The 25,464-nt window shown below is 46.5% G+C and overlaps 1 long non-coding RNA gene across 9 annotated transcripts in view; it reads left to right on the forward strand.

Moving 5' to 3' along the window:
- The window catches only part of LOC129015798 (uncharacterized), a 67,206-nt gene extending 43,105 nt beyond the window's left edge, over window positions 1-24,101 (forward strand). For 7 of the 9 annotated variants that reach the window (XR_008494666.2, XR_010124434.1, XR_008494664.2 and 4 more), the window contains 4 exons: window positions 5,205-5,394; window positions 6,899-7,049; window positions 16,778-16,897; window positions 22,716-24,101. This is a non-coding gene — a long non-coding RNA (uncharacterized LOC129015798). Of the gene's footprint in view, window positions 1-5,204; window positions 5,395-6,070; window positions 6,235-6,898; window positions 7,050-16,777; window positions 16,898-22,715 lie in introns of those variants that run through there. The other 2 variants (XR_010124437.1, XR_010124436.1) reach the window with 2 other exon arrangements.
- The last annotated feature ends 1,363 nt before the right edge of the window (window positions 24,102-25,464 follow it).

Raw genomic sequence — 25,464 nt, forward strand, 5'->3', positions numbered from 1 at the left:
CACTTTTATCATTTTATCTCATCTCACTTTGGTAGTTTCTATTGTAGTCCTTCTGTAGACTAATTCTCTAAATATTTAGAAAAATAAGAGGGTCTTTTATCTGTGTGTAGTCGTGGATTTTGCTGCCTCTTAAAGCATTATCTTTTCTAAGTCCTTAAGTGTTAGAAGTGGGAAAATCATCTTTCTTTTAAATTTAGCAAATGGCACTTATGTGCATATGTACTGATGCCATATACACACTTACACTGTAATAGAAACATCGTGGAAAAGCAAACCATAGGCTTTTAGCATAGGCATGAGCTTTTTCCCTCTCATCTCCGCCTGGAAAGATGGTTGGGAGAATGGGAGGCCTCTCTGGGTCTGTATTTATAAGCCTTACTGGAAAAAAAAAAGTCAATTATTTTTTAGACTCAGATCACACCATTATAAATGTGAATCTAAACAATTGCTCAAGTGCTTTCTAAGCAATGGTTCTATCTATGATCACTCAGATTTCCTTCTTTTATTTAGTAAAAAGGTAACAAATAAGAACGGAGTGCCATTTGCATGTTTCATATTTTTACTCAATATGGAGTCCAGTGGTTGAGTAGGGTCATCTGGTAGCAAAGAGAAGCAAACAAAATTGATTTCCTGTAGCCCACAGTGATTTTCCCTAGATTTAGAGAGCATGTGATTCTAAGATGGGTGTGGGGTAAAACTCTCAAGGCTTTCCTGGCGAGAGACCCGGGCATGCTGGTAGAGAAACCAGACGTCATCCTTGGGAAGTTGGGGCCTCTCTCCTCCTTGAATGAGCTCTGTTTTAGGATATTGTTCATGTGAAAGTATTGCACTTACCTCAGCGTAAAATGTCAAGCCATCACATCCTTGGGATAGAAACAATTAAGGAAGGATTTATGTTTGTAAAAACATGTGCCTATTAAGGTAAGTAATTAGGGCACATGAAAGAAAGATAATATGGAGATGTAAAAATTGGGGGTTCTGCAGTCAGACCCCCTGGATTTAAATCCTAGCTCCACTTGCTGAGTGACCTTGGGCTAGTCATTGAACCTCTCTGAGCCTCAGCTTCTTTCCCTGTGAAATGGGGAAACTAATGGGTTTATTGTGAGTATTAAATGAGTTAATACATGCAAAACAATTCACACATAGTAAGCATGAAATAAATACTAATTATTATCATTGTTATGCACTAAGAAAGGATTTTTGCAACTAAAGTATCAAAAGAAATGGAGATGCTAAGGAATTCTTTGGCTTTAAAAGATGAATTCCATTACAAAATGAGGCTGTTTAACAACCAGATTCCATATTACAATCAGAAAGTTCCAGCAGAGTACCTCAGGCTTCATCTAGGGAACATGTTTAAAGGTACCAATAATTTTTGGGTTTTTTTTTCCAATTTTAATAAATGAAATTCTCCTTCCTTTCTGTCTGTCTCTCTGTTAGCGCTGTTGCTTTCTCTTACTCTGTAGTCTGTATTTCTCTTCCTAGTTTCTTTTTTTTAGAACTAGTTGTGAATTCTTTATTCTCTCACATAGACATATGACAGTGGGGGAGGAGGGCATGTGTGTTTCCTAAATGTTAGCAAGAAGTCTGTCTTGCCATCTCCATAGAGTGGAAAATTCAGCAAGTAGAGTCTGTTAATGTCATTCCCCTTCAAATCACATTCAAAAGTGTGCTTAATGCACTGTGTACATTAATCAGACATTTTGATCATGAGTAATGGTGATGCTTTCAGAAGTTTGGGGTGGGGGTGTGGGTTTTGTATATCTTGGAAGGAATCCTAAGTCCTTGGGTGACTTTGAAGCAGTCTGTATGGGCGCTCCACCCACATCCACTACATCTTTGTCAGATACATGGCCCCTAGGCTCCACTTTGTCCATAGGCATGGAAAGGTGAAAGTGCCTGGGAATTAATATCTCTGGGGACACTCTTAAGCAATGACTGCTGGTTATATGGGTAGAAATACACCAGCTCCCTCACCCCTTGGCTAAAGTAATTCCAAGGCATGTACTTTGCACTTTTCCAGAGTTACCCTGTGAGATTCAACTGCCGTCACCCACTGTGGTAGCTGACTTAATAATGCGTCCTATATTGTGTGGCCACCTTCCCTTCCCTGTCTAACTTCTCCCTCGCTACCCAGACTCTCTGTGTCTCCCAATACACCACTCACTTGTTCGGAGTCACTTCTGGAGTTTCCAGCCCCAGATGATGTGCACACTTTCAGAGGTAGAAGTGAATCTACTAAGCCTAGACTAGGTATCATCAAAACCACTCTGGGCTGCAAATTGGCAGGGTGCAGGCCTCAAATTTGGCAGAGCTCTGCTTTCCCTGAGTTTGGAATTCCACTGACTCAGAGCCTGAATAATCATGGAGGCAGACCTGTCAAGGTGTTATCTGAAGAGTTGTTGTGGAAGTGGACCAAGACCACAGCTGCCCATTCTCTCACCCCACCTTCTTTCTGCAGAGTGGCCCATTTGTGCTTCAGGAGGAAGAGTGCAGAAGCAGTGGTCAGCATGCTGTGATCGATGCTTTCTGAGCGTGGGTGGGCCTTGACAAATGCTCCTATCCACTTTATTCCCTCTTAATAGACCCATCAGACAAGTGCTTGTTGTTTTCCACTGCCAACCTGGGTAAACCAGTCATCATGTGCCCCAGTGTGTCAAAGAAAACGCCTGCTTCCCAGAAGGTTTCCCACTAATGGGGAAAAGAAGGTTGATTCACACAGCCTTTTATTGCAAACCAGTTCATTCTTTGGCAATCTGAAACCAAGACTGCACATTTAGCCAGGCAGGTCTTTTAAAAGCATGTCCTTTACCATATTGTCCATTGTAGACTCCCATCCATATCTTCTTTCTTGTTTTGTGTTATCATTTTTGTGATGCTTTAATACTCAATACACAAACTGAAGCTATGTGGCTTCTGTATCGCAGTGTATTAGGATTCCAAAAAAACATACAATCCCTGAGCAGACAATAAATTTGATTTTGCACAAGTGGCATCCTTTATACTTTGCTCGTAAGGCGATCTCTCAAGTGTATTTTTTTTTCTGAAACACAACGCAAATAGTCTGATGAAGTAAAAATGGGTTGCGTGATGGGGTTTGTGCTCAGCAAAAAGAACTTGGACAAAGCAGCCATGCTGATGTTCTTATTTACAAAGGTTGCCATCTGGGAAATTAATCTCTGCTGTTGCTCAGTAATTAGGAAAATTTAGGACCCCTAGTGCTCCAGCATCTTGCATTAAAGGTTGTATGTCATCGGTGTTTTCATGAGAATTTGCTGGATTTCTGTCATTAATAACAGGCATAAGCCCAGCAAGCTGTAGAATATGCATTGCATTTAATCAGTTTGCTATTTGTATTCATTATGCATGTCATCCGTTTTGAGTCATGAAAAATTGAAAGGCCATTACGAATAGAAAGAGCATCATGGATTACAAATGATGTAACAAGAGCATAAGCGCTATTAATTGGTCAATTGTGCTTGTCGGTACATTTAAAGTGATTAAGGCAGAAAGATTAGAAAGGACACGAATGTGCTTGGGAAACAGAAGCATAGCAACACAAGGGCTCTCCCAAGTCCTTTGTGCCCAAATAAATGCAGCAAAATCCAATGGCATTTATTCCAACTAATTCATTCAACAGATATTTGTTGAGCACTTACCATGTGCTGAGTACAAGGATTGCACTGAGTACAGCAGAAAACAAAATAAGTAAAGCCGTTGACCTCAGGGATTTACCTTCCAGAGGGGAGGGGGAAGTATGAAATGAACAAATAGATGTACAATATAATATATTGTAGTAGTAGAGACCATGAAGACCACCAGAAGCAGAGAGGAAGCCCTCTTTGGGGAAATGACATTTGAACAGAGGTTTAAATGAAGAAAATAAAAAGACGGGGTCCGAGCACAGTGGCTCATGCCTGTAATCCCAGCACTTTGGGAGGCTGAGGTGGGAAAATCACTTGAGCCCGGGAGTTTGAGACCTGGGCAACATGGTGAAACTCATCTCTACAAAAATACAAAAATTAGCCAGGCGTGGTGGTGCACACCTGTAGTCCCAGCTATTCAGGAGACTGAGGTGGGAGGATCGCCTGAGTCCAGGAAGTCGAGGCTGCAGTGAGTCCATATCACGCCACTGCACTCCAGCCTAGGTGATAGAGTGAAACCGTGTCTAATAAAAGAAAAATAAAATTAAAAGACTACATAGATATCTGGGGGAAGAATAGACTCAATATCCCCCACTCCCATTCCAACACTCAAGAAGAAAAGAAAATTCTTGCAATTATTTTTTTACTCAAGTGATTTTGTGAGGCTTGACCCAATAATGGAATGGCTTCCCCAAGGCTAGAGAACTCACTCAGCCTGTTTTCCCATTAAAGACCTCTTGCGTGGTAGCAATTCTGTTAAAGTGGAAACTGATGGCATCATTTGCCATTTTCACTGTCCCTATACATAGTCCTTACCATGGCATGCAGACCCCTATGCTATCCAGCTCCTGCCTCCCATTTCATACCACTCCTCCTTCTCCTGCTAAGTTCTAGCCCCTGGACTTTCTGTTGCTCACATTTCCAGTTCGTTCCTGCCTCTGCACCCATGCATTTGCTGTCTCCTGCCCTCAGAAATCCAGACCTAAGCTCCCAGGCCACATCCTCAGAGACACCCTCCATGACCACCAGGGCTGCACCTGCTCCCTGGCCCCTGTGATTTGATCCCACTACACTCATTACTGCCTGAGTTCTGTGCTGTCTGCTTACTCGTTTCTTACCTACCTCCCATGTTTGAATGTAAGTTCCATGAGACTAGGCCCAGGTCACTTGAGTTCACTGCAGTATCCCATCACCTGGAACAGTGCCCGGTACAAAGAGGCTCAGTACGCCCAAATCGAATGAATGAGTGGATCAATCAATCAGCCAACCAGCCAAAAATAAAATGAAAAATTGACAGTTGGGTTTCTGCTTTTGTATTCAGGTAACTATTTTAAAATTTTGTATTTAGGTAGCTATTTTTTTAAACCACATGGAAGAAAGGGATGTTTGTTCTGCACAGCATTCTCTGGAGTGATTAGGTAGCATTGGTATTTGTGCTGTTTTGCTTCATGTGTCTACAATCTATTGCCATGAATTTCTAATAACATAATACTCCTTTTCAATATACTGACTTGTTTTTTTTTTCGTTTCTTTTTTGTTTTTACTGGCTAAATGCTATAGCATTGTCTTTGAATATTAGCAAGTAATGGAACATGGGCCAAGGGTGAACCATGATGAATTCGTGTTCCAGCAGCCCTGCTTCTTTAGAATTGACAGTCTGGCTTCGTGGTTAATTCACAGCATCTGAGGAATACATCAGAAGAGGGTGATACTGTGGCATGATGGTACCAGGATTCCAAGTTCATTCCAGGTACAGTCGGTACATCATTCACAGCAGATTCGTGAGTGTCCATCCTGTGCCAGACTCCATCACAGGTGCTGGGGATACCAGGCAGAGGACGCAGTGTTGCCAGCTATCAGGAAGACCTGACATTCAACAATCATGCTTCCAAAGCTACCTGCATATTATACTCCCTTGGGGGTCAGCTGTAATATACCTGTGCCTAGGCCCCATCCTATGCCAATGAAATCAGAATCTCTGGGCCTAGGGCTGGCACACCCATCTTTTTTAAGCCTCAAGTGCTGTTCATGGGCAGTCAGGGCTGAGACACCCTGCTGGAGTAGAAGGATGGCGCATAGGTAGCAAAACCACAAAGCAATGGGCAAAAGCCAAGCCGCAGATGGCAGTTGTGTAAGCTGGAAGTGGTGACATTTCTCCTCAGTGCATAACCACAGCTCAGAATGAAATATTTGTAGGGATCAGGAGGCTAAGTGACCTGGTACTGTGCAGTAGATAAACGTTGCATCTATTTATCACCACCCCCAAAAAACCTTCTTAAAATGGCAAATACCATTCATTAAATGATTATTTTTCCTGCATGAGGTCAAACAAATAATCTCAATTTTCTATATACACCCAAAATGGGATGTTGTATACTAAGTCAAATAAATAATTTTAATAGAGACATAATATCTTTCCTAACCAGCAGGTATGAGAGAAAGGAAACTAAGAGAATCTGCCTGGTAACCATCAGGGGGAAGGAATTAACATGTTCTCTAAGACTGTGTTAAAAGATCAGAGCCCAGCACAGTGGTACATGCTGTAATCCTAGCACTTTGGGAGGCTGAGGCAGGAGGATCACTTGAGCCCAGGAGATCAAGGCTGGAGTGAGCCATGATCACGCCACTGTACTCCAGCCTGAGCAACAGAGCGAGACCCTTTCTGAAAATTAAATAAATAAATAAATAAATAAAAGGTCAGAATTTCATGAAGTGGGATGGTAAAGTTGATGTGAAATTCTCTCCCTCAGATACCCTCTGCCTTTCATGGTGGGCATTAAAATGTTTAGACTGGAAAAAAAAAGCAAATCTTTCTGGGTAATTAAGTGAAGTTTATGTTATTCATTTGAAGATCAAGCTTTGCTTCTCCCCTTGAACACAGGTGAAAATAACAGGAAAATGATAATAACTTTATAAGGGCCAAATTATTACTCACAGTGGTACTTCTGAGTGTGTGTTGGAAAATTACATCTTTTGTCAAGTGATAAACTCTGATTTTTTTTTTTAAAAAAGCAATGTTCGTGATCTAGTAAGCACTTTACAAAAGCTAATATGCTCTATGAAAGTGTGTACACAGAGTGCCTAACCTCACACTTCAGCCTCACTTACTCTAACACACTCTACGGCCCTCCATGGGGGAGCAGAAGCTTCCACCCACGGGATGACTTCAGATAAACGCTTTTGATGCTGGGAGCAGCAGCCACCCATGTCTCCAGATACCTGTTCCTCTGACTCTGCCTCCTTGGATTTTACAGTTACCAACAGTTCATGATGATCTTCAGAAATGTTCACAGTTTCAGAGGAGCCACATACTTGAATGTTTAAAGAAAGCAATATTTTGCAAAACACAAGGATGATCCAAGAGAGCCACAGGAGGATCCAGCAGCCCTTTGTCGGGAAATGAAGGTAACCAACAAGATCAGGCCTCGGAAGACCTTCGTGGATCCCCCAGGACATGCTCCCTTCTGTGAAGCTGTGGTTCTCAGCCCTTGCTGCTCATTGAAGTCAACTGGGGGGCTAGAATAATACTGATGCCTGAGATTCTCACTCTGTTGCCCAGGCTGGAGTACAGTGGTGTGGTCATGGCTCACTGCAGGCTTGATCTCCCGGGCTCAAGTGATCCTCCTGCTTCAGCCTCCCAAAGCGCTAGGATTATGAGCATGCACCACTGTGCTGGGCTCTGACGTTTTAACATAGTTTTAGATAATATGTTAATTCCTTGCCCCTGATGGTTACCAGGCAGATTCTCTTATTTTCCTTTCTCTCATACCTGCCAGGATCTCACACCTGTGCCAGAGATTCCTGAGGAAGGAAGGGCAGTATTTTGGAAAAGCTCCCAGGTGAATCGGAAGTGCAGCCAGGTTTGGGAACCACTGATATAGTCCCAGATTAGTGACTGAAATGGGTAATAAGGGAAGCAGTGTTGGCAGCACATTCTACCAAGCTCAAGGTCTTGACATGTCCTGGGGTCAGCAGAGGGCAAAGACTTCATTGCTAAGAGAGAAGCTTTAGTGGGAGAAGATAAATAAGTCTGTTTCCAGGCAAATGTCCCCTTTCTGCTGTCGGCTTCCTGGCTATTTCTGCCCTGCCTGAGCCTGAGGATTTAGACATCACTTTCACGTAAATGCCATAAATGCCAGCTTTCAGGTCTCTCCACACATTAATGACATTGTGGTGAGAAAAGCCACTTGCAAATGAAGTAAATCCTTGAAAGAGTCAGACAATAGTGGGCTTTATAAGCTCTGCCTTACAGGAGAGCCTGCAGGGGGATTTTCAGTGATCTATGCAGGGATCAAGCTGCCATGGCCGAGGCTCTCAGGACAAAGGCCTCTTGGAGTCTTTTGTTTGCCACTGCATGTGACTTTACACCTGCATCTCCTACAGAGCTCTCCCAGGACAGATGAGTAAGAGTGGAGAAGCAATTGGGGTGAAACTCCAGACTCAGCCTGATCCCTTGAGGGGCTTTGCAACATAAATTACACCTCAGAGCCTGGGGCAAAGGAGCTGTGAGGCATTTTTCTCTACACGGGTTAGTCATTGGCTACCTGGGCTCTCGGTAAGAGTGATGCGGCTCCAGAGCCCAAGAAAAAGCGGCCCCTGCGGTCCTGGGGTGGGGAGCTCTTAGCAGCACAGCACTCAGAAGCTGCGAGACGGGTGTGCAGAGCTGATGCTAGGGATCCGGGAGTCTGGGCAAACACCACTGCATGTGCTCCACAGGTGAAGCCTTGCCTCCTCCATCCATCAGCTCAGCACCCTGTATGGAAATGTAAACTGTGATGTGTGCTTCTGCGTTTCCCACCTCTGACACGATAGATGGCACTGCAATGCTTTTCTCTTCCTCAGGGCCCATTTCCAGGCTGGACTGCAGTGGTGTGATCTTCCCTCACTGCAGCCTCCACCTAAAGTAATCCTCCCAGGCTAAAGCGATCCTCTCACCTCCCACCTCAGCCTCCCAAGTAGCTAGGACTACAGGTGCATGCCACCACACTGGCTAATTTTTACATTTTTTGTAGACAGTTTTGACATGTTGCGCAGGCTGGTCTTGAACTCCTGGACTCAAGCAATCTGATCTGCCCCTTGGCCTCCCAAAGTGCTAGTATTACAGGTGTGAGCCACCGTGTCTGGCTCCCATTTCCTTGTCTTCATTGTTGTTGGTTTTTTTCTTGTTACTATCACAGTAGAAAATCTAGCATGTTGGGGAAAGGGTGTGACTAAGGGAAAAGAGACAGGGAGGTCACTTCGACTATGACCTGTGCATCAGTTAAGATGTTAGTGGCAGCAAGAGACAAGACGCCCAACCACAAGGGAACCCCAACACTGGAGACTTTTTCTCATGTATTGGGAAGTCTGGCAGCAGGTGGTCCAGGCTGTGTTGCTCAACAATGTCAGGGCTCTTGATGGCCACTCTGCCATCCTCTTGGTGGCAGAGTGGCTGCAGCAGCTCCTGACATCATATCCTCACACAATAATATCCAAAATCAGGGAAGGAGGGACAGCTTCTTGTCACGCATTGTTCTCTAGTTAGAAAGGAAAAGACTTCCAGCTCCAGCCACAGACTTTACTTTGTAGGAGAAAGGTTGGCCAGGTTTGCATCTGGAGGCTGGGAAAATGATTATCTGGCATTTGAGCTTCTGTCTGCCATGCCCTGCAAAAGAGGAGGTGCTGGTTTTTCTCCAGTTATCCCTTTGGATCCATTCTCTGTCCCACTCTACCCTCGTCCAGGCTCTGTACCCTTGGAGGCCAATCCTGGATTTCATCACTGGGCTCTGCCCTTGGACTTGTCATTTACTTCAGCCAAAGGAAGGCACCAGGAGGAGATAGGAAAGCCAGGGAGAGAGGCTGGGTGTTTCCTCCCTACCAAATGCCACCTTTACCCAAGGCCATGAAGATACTGCCCTTTGTCACCTTCTGAGGCATTGTTTTCCCTCCCTATTTATACCTGCTATCCACCTGGAAGTGATTTCCCCTCTGATTTTTATTATGAAAGTTTTCAAGTCTACCGAAACATTAAAAATAGCTTAATGAACACTAATATCCTTCCACTAAATTCACCAATGGTTAATGTTTTGCCACATTTTTTCAAAATATAGATCTAAATAGATAGGTAGACAGATCGTGCATTGAGCTGTACAATTTTGTTTTATTCCGAACCATGTGAATGTTTTAAACATTTTGACATTTCCCTCCTAAATATTTCAGTATGCTTCTCCTAAGGATAAAGACATTATCCTAACAACCCAAAATTAACATCAATTCAATAATATCACTCAATTACACTTTTTTGCTTAAAATATACTTTCTTAATAATCTCCAATATTTGATATTTCTTTGCAGCTGACAAAGCACTTTCTCTATCATTATTTCGTTTTATTTCCACAGTAGCCTCTGAAGCAACTGTGATCAGCTCCCTTTTCTAGATGAGGAAAAGAATCAGAGAGGCTAAGTGACCAGCCAGGGTCACACAGCTAATGTATAGCAGTCTGGGATTCAAAGGCAGGCCTTCCAAATCCAAATGCCACACACTTTCTATGGCATTACAGCCCCTTCTCACAAGTGTGTTAGTTTTCCTAGAACTTAGACCCCTAAACAATTCTTATATTTGCCCCCCACCAATCTTCCCATCCACCAAAAATGAGGATCCACTTTCCAGCTTCAAATAACAATACTCTAGTGATGCTGGTGATTCACCTGGGCCTCTGTTTGATGTGGGAAAATGCTAGGCAACGCGTTTGGACATTGCATTTTATTTAAGCTAGTGTGATTGATTACATAGTATTTCTTAACTGCATTATGCCTGATTCTCCTCTCATTCCCTGGGCTCACAGTGAAAGAAAGCTTCCCTCTGCAAACCCTTGGGTTTATCCTCCTTGATGGGGAGGATCTGGTTTGTACTTTTCAGTAAGCAGGTGAGAACGAGTGTCCTTGAAGCCAACAAGGGCAGGATCTCTGACTCTCCTTAGCTTACCAGATCTGCCTCCCAGCATCTCTCGAATCAGCCCATGCCTCTCCTTCACCGTTGCTGCTGCACTGGTTCAAGCCACCTTGACTCTTGCTGGGAAAACACAGCAGCCCCTCACCTGGTCCCACGTGGCTGAGCATCTCCTCCATTTGACAGCTGAATCTCATCAGGCTGCCATTCCACCCAGATCCCTTCTGTGGGGTCCACTACATGTAGTAAATTACAGTGCCAGGTGTGGTGGGTGCACCTGTAGTCCCAGCACCTCAGGAGGCAGAGGTGAGAGGATCACTGGAGCCCAGGGGTTCAAGGCTGCAGTGAGCTAGGATCATGCCACTGCACTTCAGCCTGGGTGACAGAGCAAGACCTTATCTAAAACATAAAATAAAATAATAAAATAAATTAAAATAAATATAAGAAAATAAAACACACAGTAGAAGGTGTGCTGTGGCCTCTGCAGCCTCCTTGGTCTGGCCCCAGCTGGCCTCACTGCCTCCTCTCATACCATGTCCCCCTCCTTACCCCAAGCTTAGGCCTCATTTTCCTCAAAGAAGCCTGGGTCCTGTCTCAGAGCCTCAGGGCCTGCTTTCTTCCCTGCCCCTCGTTTCCACCCCAGTCACCTCCTGATTCCTGTGCATCCTTCAGACCGCAGCTTGAGCACCAACCCTGAAGCCTGCAGCTGGATCCCATAAGTATTTCCACAACACCCTGTACTTTTCCTACATGCACCCCAGCGTCTTCATACAATAGGTGCTTAATAAATTGTCCAATGACTGAATCCTCACAATATCTCTAGAGAAGATGGCAAGACGCAGAAAGGAGGAGTCACGACTGAAGCCACACAGCTGACATCAGAGCCAAAGCATAAGCCTCAGTCTCTCTGACCCAGAGCTGCCACCCTTGCTGCCTTGGGAAGAAGGAAGCCCCCTCCTGTTCTATCCTTGAGCTGCCTTGGCAAGGAGGGGCCCCTTGCTGCCGCCATCCTCACAGGACACCACCCACATGAGGGGATGGCGAGCTCCACTTCCACATTTTCAGGTCTGCCCTTTAAACTGCACACGTTGATTCATTCATTCATTCATTCATTCCCTTCATATTACCATTCATTTATTCATCAAGTATTTATTGAGCATATTTATCTGCATGGCATTGTGCTAATCATAATCATGATCATATTCACCACTGCTGAGCAAAACAGTCAGGGTGCTGCCCTCAGGGAGTTACCATGTAGTAAAGGAGACAGACGGAATCACACAGAGGAATGCACATCTGATTGTAGCCTGACTGGAGTGCCATGAAGGAGACCAAGAGGGAAGGGTGATGGAGAAAGCACAGGATGAAGTTCTCGTCTTCCTTCCAACAGAATCTCAGTTGCATTCAGTTGTTGCCCCCCTCGAACCTCCCTTGAGCCTCAGGAGAAACCACCCTGATTCAGAGGTCCAGAGAAGACCTGACTAGCCCAAGGTAATTCCATCCCCTTGCCAGAATGGCTTGGACAGGGACAGGCGACCCATTTCAATGAGGCCAATGAGACAAAGGTATTTCTGCTGGGGAGGCAGGGGCTTCAAGCAAAGTGTCTTGCTTGAAAGGGAGAGCCACCGGAAGAGGCCTCTCTCCTTCCTTAGGGTGTCACAGTGTCTGGATGCGATGCCTAGAAGTGCTACAGCCACTCGTACCCAGCCTGAAGACGAAACCAACCCCAAACACAGCCAAGCAGAGAGATGGAAAGAACTAAGACCCTAATTACACCACTGAGCAGCTATAGCAACCAGTCCCAGAGCCCTCTGACTTCCCGCCAAAGTGAGATGATAAGATACTGTTTAATTTCTCTCTTTTATAGCCAAACGCACCAAAATTGACACAGAGATGTGAGCCATACCTACTGCTGTTACTGCTCCATCCCTAGTTCCAACCACAGTGCATGGTACATGGTAGAGAGCCAACAAACACTTGAGGAATGAATGGTGCATATTGAGTGGGATTTTCCAGAGGCAGACCTGGAGACAAGGCTTCAAGTGCATGTGTTGTATTAAGGAAATGCTCCCAGGGGACAATAACAGAGTGGCAGAAATGGGACAAGGGGGCCAGGGAGCCAAGCACAGAGAATCAATCATCTAAACAGAGCCCCCTGGTTTTTGTTTCACCTGAGAGTAGCTTCCAACAGCTCAGCGTTGCCCCTGAGGCAAGGGAGCTGGGCTTTCCTAATCCTCCACTCCTCAGTCTCTGGCTAAGCGCTGTCCCCAGGGGACTTAATCACCCAAGCACTTCCCCAAGAGTGGCACCTGCTGACCACTGGAGGCACTGGTACAGTGAAGCGACAGAAGGGATCAGAGAGGGTCCAGGTGAGGCACAGCAATGTGGCTGAATAATAACTATATTAACTCATATAGTTAATTCTCAAGCAATGGCAAAGTGTAGGCAGCTTCTTGTCTGCAAATGTTTCCACAATATCTCTCCTGCAGCCAGGGTCTTTTCCTGCTGCCTACACAGAATGGCCATGGAGCATTCCCAACTCTTATTAAAGTGGAAAAAAAAAGCCTTTGCATTTCAATCTATTATTGCACTTTATGACTCATCTCCAGGTTCTCGCTGCAAAACATTGAAAGCCAGATCATAATTTGATGATGAAATATTGATTATGCATTTGTATGCAGAGGTCTATACTATATAGATAGAATTCCCACCCTGTAGTATCTTCTATTTTAAGTCAATATGAAGATGGATGTTCCCCCCAGGCAAATTTTGATAAGATACTTGTGTCAATACAAAAATAGATTAATGCCAATGTGAATCAATACCGTTTATTGGTTTGGATTGCTTCTTTTCCACCCAGGAGCTGGCTCCAAGAGGAGTTTCCAAACACCAGCAGCTCCCAGCCAATCTGCATATTTCTTTATTTAAATCATGAGAGTGGGAAGTGGCAAGGGAATGGTGGGTTGGCAGGGGGCTGCCCACACCCACTTCCAAATTGAGAAGCGAATGAAAATAAAACAAACGCAACTTGTCAACAAATCTGGGAGAAGCTTTATTACCATCATTAGCAGTGTGCTTGTCCTCTGCTGCTTCCAAAAAGAATAAACTTAAAATGACAGAAGAAGAGCGTTCTCCATCCTTGCTGGGTTCTCAGCATACAGCAGGGACTGGGCTTATCTTGACTGTGCATCTGCTGTGTTTCCTGCCCAGCCCCCACTGCTACCTGCAACGCCCTATATTTAGTGCTTCTTTAAAATCTCATTTATCGTCTTCCATCCCTACCAAAAGTAAGGTCCAAAATCACAGAGGACTTTTTTTGTGTGTGTGGGAGTGGGGGTGGTACTTTTTGTTCACTGCTGAATTTCCAATGTCTGGATGTTGAATTAATTTCTTTCTGCTTCATTCATTCATCTAACAAATTGAGCGACTACTATGTGACAGGGCCCTCCAGGTTCTTGGGATATATCAGTGAACACAACAGACATTCTAGTGGATGATAGAGCAATAGAGATAATTAATAAGTGCCATATGGAGAACATTAGAAGGCAATACTTGCGGCTGGGTGTGGTGGCTCACGCCTGTAATCCCAGCACTTTGGGAGGCTGAGGTGGGCGGATCACCTGAGGTTAGGAGTTCGAGACCAGCCTGACCAACATGGTGAAACACCGTCTCTACTAAAAATACAAAAAATTAGCCAGGCATAGTCCCAGCTACTCGGGAGGCTGAGGCAGGAGAATCACTCGCACCATTGCACTCCAACTTGGGCAATAAGAGTGAGACTCCATCTCAAAGAAAAAAATGCCAATAATTGCTATGAGGGAGTGGAAAGCGAGCATGGTAAGTAGGACTGGGTGGGCTGAGGAGAGGAGTTCTAATTTTAAATAGGGGGGTCAGGGTCAGCTTCACTGAGAAGGTAAGGGTGAGCAAAGCTGTGCAGGAGGTCAGGGAATGAGGTATGTAGCTATGCAGGGGTGGGCGTTAGGAATTTCCAGACACATAGACTGACTAGTGCAAACATCCTAAGGTAGGAGTGTGCCTGCTTTATTTGAGGACCAGAAATAAAAAGAATGGCTGGAGGCCGGGCGCGGCGGCTCACGCCTGTAACCCCAGCCCTTTGGGAGGTCGAGGTGGACAGATCACTTGAGGTCAGGAGTTCGAGACCAACCTGGCCAACATGGCAAAACCCTGTATCTACTAAAAATACAAAAATTAGCTGGGCGTGCTGGGCACATGCCTGTAGTCCCAGCTACTTGGGAGGCTGAGGCAGGAGAATCACTTGAACCCAAGAGGTGGAGGTCGCAGTGAGCCAAGATCACGCCACTGCACTCCAGCCTGGGTGACAGAGTGAGACTCCATCTCGGGGGGGAAAAAAGGAATGACTGGAATGGAATGAGTGGATGATGATTGGACAATTAAACAAGTGAGTCTCAGGCTTCCAGGGGCCACCTTGCCCCCCAACCTGCCTCTCCCCATAAGAAGAATAAACTAAGTGGAGACAGATCCAGTCTCTTGCTCTGATCCAGCTATGCCTCAAGCAACTTCTACCCAACATTTTTTCAGTGCTTAAGGTAATATAATCCCTTTTTAAAACCACTTGTAACTGAAATAATCCTGATAAAACACTAAGACTCGAGTGCCTAGGACACCTGAGCTTCTGTGCCCACTGTGGGATCTTAACAATGCCTGCTGGCTGGTCCTGGGCAGTGGGACGCTCAGCCTCGGAGGGCGAGGTCTGGAATCCATCTGTTCAGGGGAGGCCTGGACAGCTGACAAGTGAGAAGGAACCTTTCAAATTTGCAATTTTCAAGTGTCAGAAGGATATTGTACCGCTCCTCTGACACCTGGCATCTTAGGCAGATGCGCCCCGTTTTCTATCAACACGTCTGCTGTGTAAGGTGTGGCCTTTGCACTCACAGGATCCGGAACCCACACCTGAGAATGAGAACTCCAGGTGTTAGCTTCTCCAACAAGTCACATTGGAAGGACCAGGCAGACCCCTTTCCTTCAATTACCAAAGTTGGTGACACAACAGTTTCAAAGGATTCTATTCAATTCAACAAGCACTTTAAGCAGTGGCTCTTCAAGATGCTAGAGGGTTGGAGAAACACATGATGTGGTCTGTCCCCTTAAAAAGAAGATAAGTCAGTGGGCAAGTGACTTAATTCATTTCATTCACTATGTGTTCCATGCTAGAGGCAAGATACTAGGGGCTAGGATGGAGACTCCCCAAACAGGGGAAAGAGGTTTGCATGTGAGTACTTTGTGTATGACCACTTGTTATTCATTCAGCAAACATAAAGAACTTCCCAAATGCCCTGCATTCTTTGAGGCTCTAAGGACACAGCAGTCAGCAAGATGGGCAAGATCCCAGTCCACGCAGAGCTTATGTCCTGCTGGAGGATAAAGATAATAGGCCAGGCGAGGTGGCTCACGCCTATAATCCTAGCACTTTGGGAGGCCAAGGCAGGAGGATCTCTTGAGCTCAGAAGTTCGAGGCGAGCCTGGGCCTCCTGAGCTCAGGAGTTCGAGGCCAGCCTGGGCAACACAGCAAGACCTGTCTCTACACACACATACAAAAAAAAAAATAGAAATAAATTAGCCAGGCGTGATGTGCACCTATAGTCCCAGCTATTCTGGAGGCTGAGGTGGGAAGACAACTTGAGCCCAGAAACTGGAGGATGCAGTGAGCTATGATCATGCCACTGCACTTAGCCTGGGAGAAAGAATGAGACCCTATCTCTAAAGGAAAAAAAAGATAATAAAGTGAAACTCATTTTTAAAGGAGTGATTTCTGAAATTGTTTAGTGCAGTGAGGAAAAGACAGTGGGATATTACAATGGAGAGACGCTGGGCATTGTGGAGCAAGACGGAGAAGTCAGGGAGGGCTGAGCTGGATGGAAGTGGTGGGAAGGAACCAGCCTGCAGAGAAGCAGAGCGTGTGCTCTGGCAGAGGGAGTGGCAAGGCAAAGGCCCTGGGCAGGAGCAGGGTCAGGGTCACGGCTGTGTGGCTGGAGTTCAGCGGGCCAGGGGGAGAGTGATGGAAGGCAAGGTCAAGGTGGGCCGGGGCCAAACCCTGCAGTGCTTTGTCAACCATGGCAAGGACTTGCGGTTTTATTCTAAGTGCATCTCAGAGTGCTGGCATCTTTATCTTGGGGTGATGTTGGCATATTCCCACCAGGATAAATTAACATTCTCACCTTAACAGATCATTGGGTAGAGACTGGAAATGTACCGAGCAGTGCACAAAGAAGATGAGGAGGGTTCTACAGTTTCTCCAGATACATACCATGACAATTTTTTTTTTAAAAAAGAAGAAAGCCTGCAGGTAAGTACAGCCGAAAGTAAAGGGGGCCACAGTAGAGGAGGGAACAACACCACACAATGTGAACAGCAAGGAGGGAGCATTCATTCTGAGCAGAGGGACACGAGGAGGTGGGGCCTGAGAGGACACAGGAGGCGCTGACCCCCCGAGGCAAGGGAGATGTGCCTTCTCTTGGAGACAGCGGCTTGGGATGGTGGTGGGGCAGGTTCCCCGGGGAAGACCTGGACCAGGGGCTGGGGGTGGGAGTTGGAGAAGAGAATGCAGTCTTGGGAGCAGATTTAAAGTTAAGTGGCTTCCATGGACCCCACGTGGCCCTGTCAGTTTCGACCCTCCTGGGAGATCCTGAGTCCTGAGCCTAGGCAGTCTTGTCCTGCCTCTGCTGAGCACCCGGGCCATGGCAGCCATCAGGATGCAGGAAGGTGGGGTCCTGTCCCAGCAGCTGGGAAAGCATGAAGGAAGTTCATTTCTCTGCAGCGGCTATAGTGATCGTGAGGAGAAGTAACTGAAAAGGTCAGACACACACTTCACTTACACAGCTCATAAGTCAGTAAAGAAGCAAAGCCTGAGACTTCCTCAGGAGATGAGTAAATCCTCTGCCTTGCCAAGGCCTGCAAAGCTAGGCTCGGGGCTGGCCAGCCTAGGGGAGTGGCTTCTTCTTCTCTAGTTCCCAGTGCCCTCTGGCTTGGCTTTCTGAAGAGAGGGCTAGAGGAGCTGTGCCCCTAGAGTTCAAAAGAAAAGTACCTTAGGGAGGGAGTATAGGGTTGCAGTCAAAAGAATGGGCTCTGGACTCTCAAAAACATCAGTTCAAATTCAGACTCACACCACTTATTTGCTGTGTGATTTTGGGCCACTCACACAACCTGTCTGAGCTGTCTTTCCCCTCCATATTGTAGGGCTAATAATAGTACCCAAACCATAAGTCATTGAGAGGATTCAATGAAGATCATACAAGTAAAAGAGTTAGATCAATGCCTAGGTTCCCACTGCATATTGGCTGTGGTTGTTACCTTTATCATTTACATCATTTATTAACACTTTAATCATACCAGCCTCCAAAATGACCCCTGTGATCCCTTCCTCCTGGTATTCACACCTGCTATTCAACCAGAATAGGGTTGATCTGTGTACCAATAGGAGATTGTGGGGACGGCAGAATGTGACTTCCAAGGCTAGGTCCTGAAAGATGCTGTGACTTTCGCCTGAGTCTCTTGGGTCACTCGCTCTGGGGGAGGGCTGCTGTCATGTCATGAAGACACTCAGGCATCCCCATGGAAAAGTCTGCATGATGAGCACCTGAGACCTCCTACCCACAGCCAGCATTAACTTACCTGCTCTGTGAGCAAGGCAGCTTGGAGGAAGATCCCCCCACCCCAGATAACCCCTAAATGACAGCAGCTCCCACCAACATCTTCTCTGCAAGCTCATGAGGGAGTGTGAGTCACAACCACCTAGCTAAGCTCGTGAATTCCTGACCTGCAAAAACTGTGCGAGATCACAAATGTTCATTTTTTTATTGAAGCGATTAAGTGTTGGGGTGATTTGTAATGCATCTATAATTAATACAATTATTATACTGAAAATTTCTCACTAGGAAGTGGCCACTCATTAGGCAGCCCCAGCCTTCAGGCTCTGTCCAACCCAGTAAAAGTCAGTCATTTTTGTGCCAAAGATCCCTGAAAGAGACAGCATCGTGTTTGGGTATCACCTCCTCCAGAGAGCCTTCTTGGCCAAGTCAAGAGCTTTTCTCCATGTGCCCACAGAAAGGCTCTTTGTAATCCTCTACGACACTGCATTGTCATTCTGGGAGCAATCATGTTTTCATCTATGCTTTGGCTACTAGGAGGCTCAGACCCAAATTTTCAGGTCACTGCGAAGACTCTCAATTTATTCTTGCCCTAGTTTACTCATCTATTTGCTTTGTCCTGTTTTGTGTGTCCCTTGTGTAAATTATTGCACATCTTTTGTGAAATGAGGCGGCATGAAGCAAGTCCTCGCTGAAGGTCCGGGGCATGACAGGAGAACCTGAGTTTAAGAGGCAGACATCACCTGCTGGCAACAGGGAGTATCCTCTCAGTCAGTCTTTATGTCCCCCTCCCTAGATCCTCACTTCTCATGGCAATCTCCCCGTCTCCTCAGGTGGGGATGGGATGAACAGGCTTGATTAGCCCTTCACTGTAAATGCCTGTCCTCTGTCACTGCACCAGGACTGATATGGTTTAGTTGTCCATGGCTGTCATCCAAACTTGAAGGTGGCACTTGTGAGGAAAAAACAAACCAACAAGCTATCCTAAAAGGAGGCTGGCAGCATGAGGAAGGGGCTTGCCATCCCCTGTGCCAGTGCGGGAAGACCAGCCCAAGTGCCCACCCCACTGCGGGAGCAGACTCAGCTGTCCCCGAACCTGAATGCCGGTAACAAGGGCAGCAGCCTGAGCATCTCAGAGCCCAGAGGCAGAATGTTAGCCGATTGCTTCCAGCATCATCTGGGGCACAGTGGAGACTTGGTTCCTCAATAGGCCTGAGTGGATCTAACTCTGGGAAGTTAGATCCCAACAGCCATCATAGTTTGCAGACAATGTCATTCAGACCATCCAGATAATTTCCTAACTCCAGTTTTGTGCCCACCAAGCATCCTGATTTCGAATTGGCTTCGCATGCCATGTGCAACTGGGAGAGAGTGTGTGGACAGAAATGGGGCCAATTGACTATTTCCCTTGGCTGTCATATTTTTCATTAATAAACTAACTCTCCAGCCACGCATACACACTCAGAATGCCTCTTGCTACTCCAGATCCTCCATTCACTGTGAAGGCAATCATGGGGATTATGAATTCCATCTCCCAGGTGTGGATTAAACTGCATACCAGGGGGAAGTTTCTGTGGTTCCAGTCTACCCCGCTTAGTACATCAGAGCTCAACAGGATCAGGTCAAAGCTGGAAGGATCCTGAGAGCCCACAGAAATAATGACTTCTGTGCTGAGGTTCACAGGAGTAGCACTGGGGTCTGTGAATTCTTGGCAAAAATTCAGAAAACCTAAGGGAATCCATGCATTAGCTGATAATGAGGCCATACAGACTAACTAAAGCATTAGCCACCTCATTAAACTGGGAAGCTTAATACTGTTTTTATTGCACAATCATTTCTAAATGTCTTTTATTAATAAAATTGGGGAAGTTAATTTGTTATTCTTTAATAAGTGCAGTGTGTTTAGGTGACAAAATTTTTACAAAGATGGGGATCAATGGGTTGCAAGAATACTAAAAGATGTTCTCGTTCTGCAGGGTTGGAAGCCCCTAAGCCACCACGCACTACCCATCATTTTACAAAAGAAGGAGAAACTGAGGAACAAAGAAATGCATATTTTCCCTCAAGCTTCAGATTCCCTTTAAACTCTTAGGATATCCTATAACCCCCTGTAGCCTATGGCAGCTAGATTCATGAAAGACAATCTCTCTAGAGTCAATTTGGTTTTTCTCTTAATTCACTCAAGCCTCTGGGAATGAGAGGTCTAGCCCTTGAAGGCTACTTTTGGTGGAAGACGAGGTTCAGTATTAAAAAGGGGGACAGAGGATGGAAAAGAACACAACTACATCAATAGTTTCTCCATATTATTTGATGTTCAGAACAGTCCCATGAAGAAGGTGTAATATTCCCTTTCTACAGACCAAAAAAATTAACGTTTGGAGAGGTAGAAAGACCACCCAAGGGAACACATGTTTAGACAGAAAGCCCAGTTCTGTCTAGTGTTTAAGTCCTGGCCCATTCAGCTACCCTGCTCTGTAACTATCACCCATTTCAGCACCGCGGACAGAGGCAGAGCCCTCAGTCTTCCCTGTAGGTGGGATGGGGGCAGAGGGTGGGAAGATGGGTGCTGAGTCCCAGGGAAGATATGTATCCACCAAAGTGCCTGAATGATGAGAGGGAAGTCAGAGCTAAGGAAGGACACATCATGGTCATCTCTTTACATGTGTATCAAATTGCATTCTGTTTAGAACCATTTTCTAGCCTCCCACCAAGGACGTAAGCAGGACAAGCACTGTCATCTGTAAAGTGCCACTCCCAGACTGCCACCCAGAGTTCATAAAAGGCTCAGATGAATCAATAGTTGGGAAAGTTATCTGGAATTTATAAAAATTCACTGTTAAGGAGACGACTATCACAGACAAATCCCAAAATCAGTGGTTTAACACAATAGACATTTTTTCTGACTTGTGTAAAGCCCCAAGCAGGGATTGCTGCCTGTCAAAAGGCTTGACTGGCACTTGTCTTGAGGCACACTTTGGCACCCAGGCCCCTTGCTCCTTGTTTCTCTGCCACCTCTGACGTGGCTTCTAAGGTCACTGTATTTATCTGTGTCAAGCCAGAGGAAAAAATCATGAATAAATAAACCCAGGGAGATTTGTATGAGCCAAGCCTGAAATTGGCACACATCACTTTGGCTCATACATGGAGGACTGGGAGTGCAGAAAGATGAGGAAATGGGTCTTACTGAGCACAGAACCACAGAACTCTGTTTCCCTCCTGTCCAAAGCTGAGAAATTGCCACAATCAGAAAGTGTGAGTCCCATCTGAGAGTTTAAGAGCAGGAATACATTAAAGACAAATCATGTAAAATACCTTGACTCCTGGGCTTGCTGATACATTCAGCCTAAGCCATCTTTACCTGTGGATAATCTTGGATTTCCCAACTGGGCTTCTTGCAACTCCATGGTAGAACATCAGAGGAAACTTTTTCAAGCAAGAGCTGTTAGATCATGAGATTCCCCAGAAAGATACAGATACAGGTATATGTCATATTACTGGAGATTCTAATTCAGTTACCTTCACAGGCCTGGGAATGTGTTTTTGACACAGGGGCATTAGGATTGTTTCAGCTGCAAGTGACAGAAGTCTAGCTCACACGGTCTTAAGCAAGAAAGGAAATGTATTGATTCCTGTAAGTGCACCAGGGTCTAGATACATTGTCAGGCACAGCTGGATGCAGACTCCAACAGTCTCATTGGGATACCCACCCTCTCCTCCCACCTCTGACCATCCCAGGTGGCTCCCTTCATGGGTCAAGGTGGCCACCAGAAGCTCCAGATACATCTTTTTATCAACAGCCCCAGGAGAACTTCTCTTTCTCAGTAAAATCCCACAAGGTATTTTTTGGCACTAATTGTCTTGGCTTGGTCCCATTCCTATCCCTGAACCAACCACTGTGACCAAAAACGTGATATCCTCTGATTGTCCAGGCCTGAGTCATGAGCCCACCCATGAGTCTGATATGAGGTCCAGTCCATACAATGTACACAAGCTAGGTCTGGGGCATGGTGGCTCCCCAAGGACAGCTGGGGTGCCCTTCCTAGAAGAAGGGAGCAGGGAATGGGTGCTGGGCCAGCATCAGCACCAGAATTCTTAGGCACTAGACTGTGGGGGGCTCAGAGAGGCATGGGAGCCCTGAGGTCCCCACAGGGTGTGGGACAGTCTTTCAGACCTTCAGGGGGGTCTCTGCTCACCAACCTGCTCAAAGCACCCTGGCCCACACCGCGGGCAGCTGGAAGGTGCCAGTCTGCTGAACATGCGTGATTGGCATGAATCTCCTGCTTTCCTTTGTCAGAAGGCTAGGAGTGGATTTGACCCCTTTACTCAGACCCTCTCAGTGGCCCTGCCCCCACAGGCTCACCCCAGCAGGGCCCAGTGCTTGGCTGCCAATGATGCCAAGGACATTAGCTGACAGTGACTTAAAACGGGGGTTCATGACCTCAGGGTAACCGAGGAACACCTGAATCTGAATTCATCAGTCTGCGTATATGGATGTGAGTGCCTCTCCTTTCCCCACAGGAAAAAATCTACAACTTTCATCAAATTACTCAGGGAGACTTTATTCTAAAGAGACTGAAAACCACCGACATCAATTTTGACTCCTATGGGCATCTGTAAATAGCTTCAAGATTTTAAGGTGAAATGTCATGTACCATAATACACATTCTGGAGAAGCAGGAAGCTACAGGCTAACTTGAGATGAAAGTCTCAGATCAACGTTTTCCCAAGTGTGTTCCTTGGAATACAGGTTGACATGATATGATGCCCAGCAAGGGAAACAAAACATATTCATGTTCAAATTAGTTGGGGAAATGCTGGACTAAATAAGGTTTGATGAGATTCTTTTTTCTGCAGGACTTCTCAGAGCCTTTAATATTCTAACATGCTTCGTGACTCTCTAGAAGGGGCTACAGTAGGCAATGCTTCCCAGATTTACCTAATAAAAGCATTGTTTCTGTGGGAGTTTCATTTGTTATTACATGTTTCCTGAATGCAGATTCATAGATTATCCGTTGGGGAACCCTCATCCTCACGGGATGTATGTTCATGGTGGTGTCTTCAAATTTGTGCCCTTGTGAAGCATTCTGGCAGCAAGCATCTGAACACTTCCAAAAGGGGACGATATTTAGGAGAAATCGCTCAGCCTGAGTTAGAGCAAATACAGCAGCTGGTGTCTCTTGGTGCCTGGGAGCCCTAGAGTGTCAGAGGGAGGAGCGTGCACACTGGAACCAGCAGCCTGGTGCTGTGTCTCAGCTCTGTCGCTAACTGGCTATGCACCTCTGGGCATGGCACTTAACCCTTCTGAGCCCCAGCCTGCCATCTGTAAAAAGGGCTTGATGCGAGGATTGAATGAGATCACGCAGGGAACACAATGTCTGGCACTTGGAAGCATCCACCATAAAGAGTCAAGGCAGTAGATGGCCCATCTGGGTTTGGTCTATGCAAAGTTTACCCTCTGCCCTGGTGGCTCCAGGAAATGCTGCCACGTGGCTCCTATTGCCTTAACCACATCCGACCTGTTCCTGACAGCTCCCCACATCTCCAGCTCCTTTGCTGGTGCTCCAGGCACCTCCAAATGTGGCAAGCCCCTCTCCTCTGCCCTCTTGTGGCAGCTGACCTGGCAGGAGTGGTACCAAGACGTCCAAGGCGACTCCTTCCCACCTGCATGGGCACTTTCCTTAGGACATCCTTGCCCCCAGCACCACCTTGGGCCAGCAAGCCACATGGAAATGGATGCAGAGGCACCACTGTTTGCTGACAATTATACACTGTCCTTAAGGTCACCCTTGGCGATCTGTCGCCAGGAGCAGACAAACCCGCACCGCATCCATCCCATCAGAGCTTGTTTCTATCTGCATCTGTCATCGCTGATCGAATTTGAATGGGTTTAGTCTCTATTTTAAATAAAAGATTTATGCCTTAACTGTCAGAGCCTGCCTTTATTTGAAAATTTAATCTTGTTTCTAGGAGTCTAGATTAACTTATTAAATTTAGGCATCCCTCGTGTGTCTCTGAGAGAGGAGGAGTAGATTCTTCTCCCTGCATTCGGCCCTGCACACCCGACAGTGAGAGCCAAGAGCTGGATGGGCTTCTCCATCCAGCACGCCCAGGCTGGACAGAGGCCCCCATCTCGGGCAGCTTTGTCGGGTAACCGTGTGTCCAGGGAGTGCTTTCTTACACCCTCCGTCTCTGGGCCGGCTTCCAGGACCTGCGCTCACCGCAAGGGACACCCATCAAGCCAGCTCTTTCTCAGAGGTTTTAGGGAGGCTTCAGCTTGTCAACATGGGCTGTGCCAAGGAGTTCTGAGTTTCCTTCAGGTCTGTATTATATCTTCCACCCCCTCAGAGTTCCCGCCCTACTGCTTAGACCACCCGAAGCTGTGGGGCTGTGGGCAGCCACTTCACTTCCCCGACCTTGTCTGCAGGTGGAGACAGTGGCAGTGCCCCTCCCGGGCTGCTGCGTCACTCAGTGTAAAAGCAGGGAGGCACTGGAGAGCTGCTGTCTGCAAGTTTGTTGCTACTTCAAAAGGTGCGGGTGGGCCCTCACCTCTTTTAGAGGTGAGGAAGAGCTACCCAAAGCGAAAAGGAGCTTCTCAGCGTCGCAGTGGAGTCACGGCCAGGCTGCCCACACCAGGCGTCCGGACCGGCACCAGTGCCACGAGATCTGCCCCATCTTCTCTTCCCTCTCCTTCCCCTCTCCCTCTCTCTCCCTGTCTCTTTCTCCTCTCTCCATGCTATTGACTGAATGTTTGAATTCCCTGCAAATGCATTCCTAACCCCCAATGTGACTGTGTTTGGAGACAGGGTCTTTAGGAGGTAACTGAGGTTAAATGAGGTTGTAAAGATGGGGCCCTGAACCGATGGGACTGGGGTCCTTATGAGAAGAGGAAAAGGGGTCCCTCCCCATGCAGGGACGACCACAGCGAGGCAGCAGCCGCCCACACGCCAGAGAAGCGGACTCAGAGGGAAGCCTTGCTTCACCGGCACCTTGATCTTGACTCCTAGCCTCCAGAATTGTGATAAATAAATTTCTGTTGCTGAAGCCCCCAAGTCTATGGTATTTTGTCATGGCAGCTCCAACAGATTCAGATGCTCTCCCTCCTCCCTCTCATTGCTTCCCTCTTCCGACTCCCCAGCATCAGTGGTCCCGGACTTTCCCGTTGCAATTCCGCCATCTGCTGGTCCGTCTCAAGATAGCAGGCAAGGTCCGTGCCTCGGAGCCGGTGTCTCCTCTAGGGCAGCCCAAGGCAAGGGTGACCCTTCCACAG

This window comes from Pongo pygmaeus, chromosome 18 (genome assembly GCF_028885625.2).
Source record: "Pongo pygmaeus isolate AG05252 chromosome 18, NHGRI_mPonPyg2-v2.0_pri, whole genome shotgun sequence".
Classification (NCBI taxonomy): domain Eukaryota; kingdom Metazoa; phylum Chordata; class Mammalia; order Primates; family Hominidae; genus Pongo; species Pongo pygmaeus.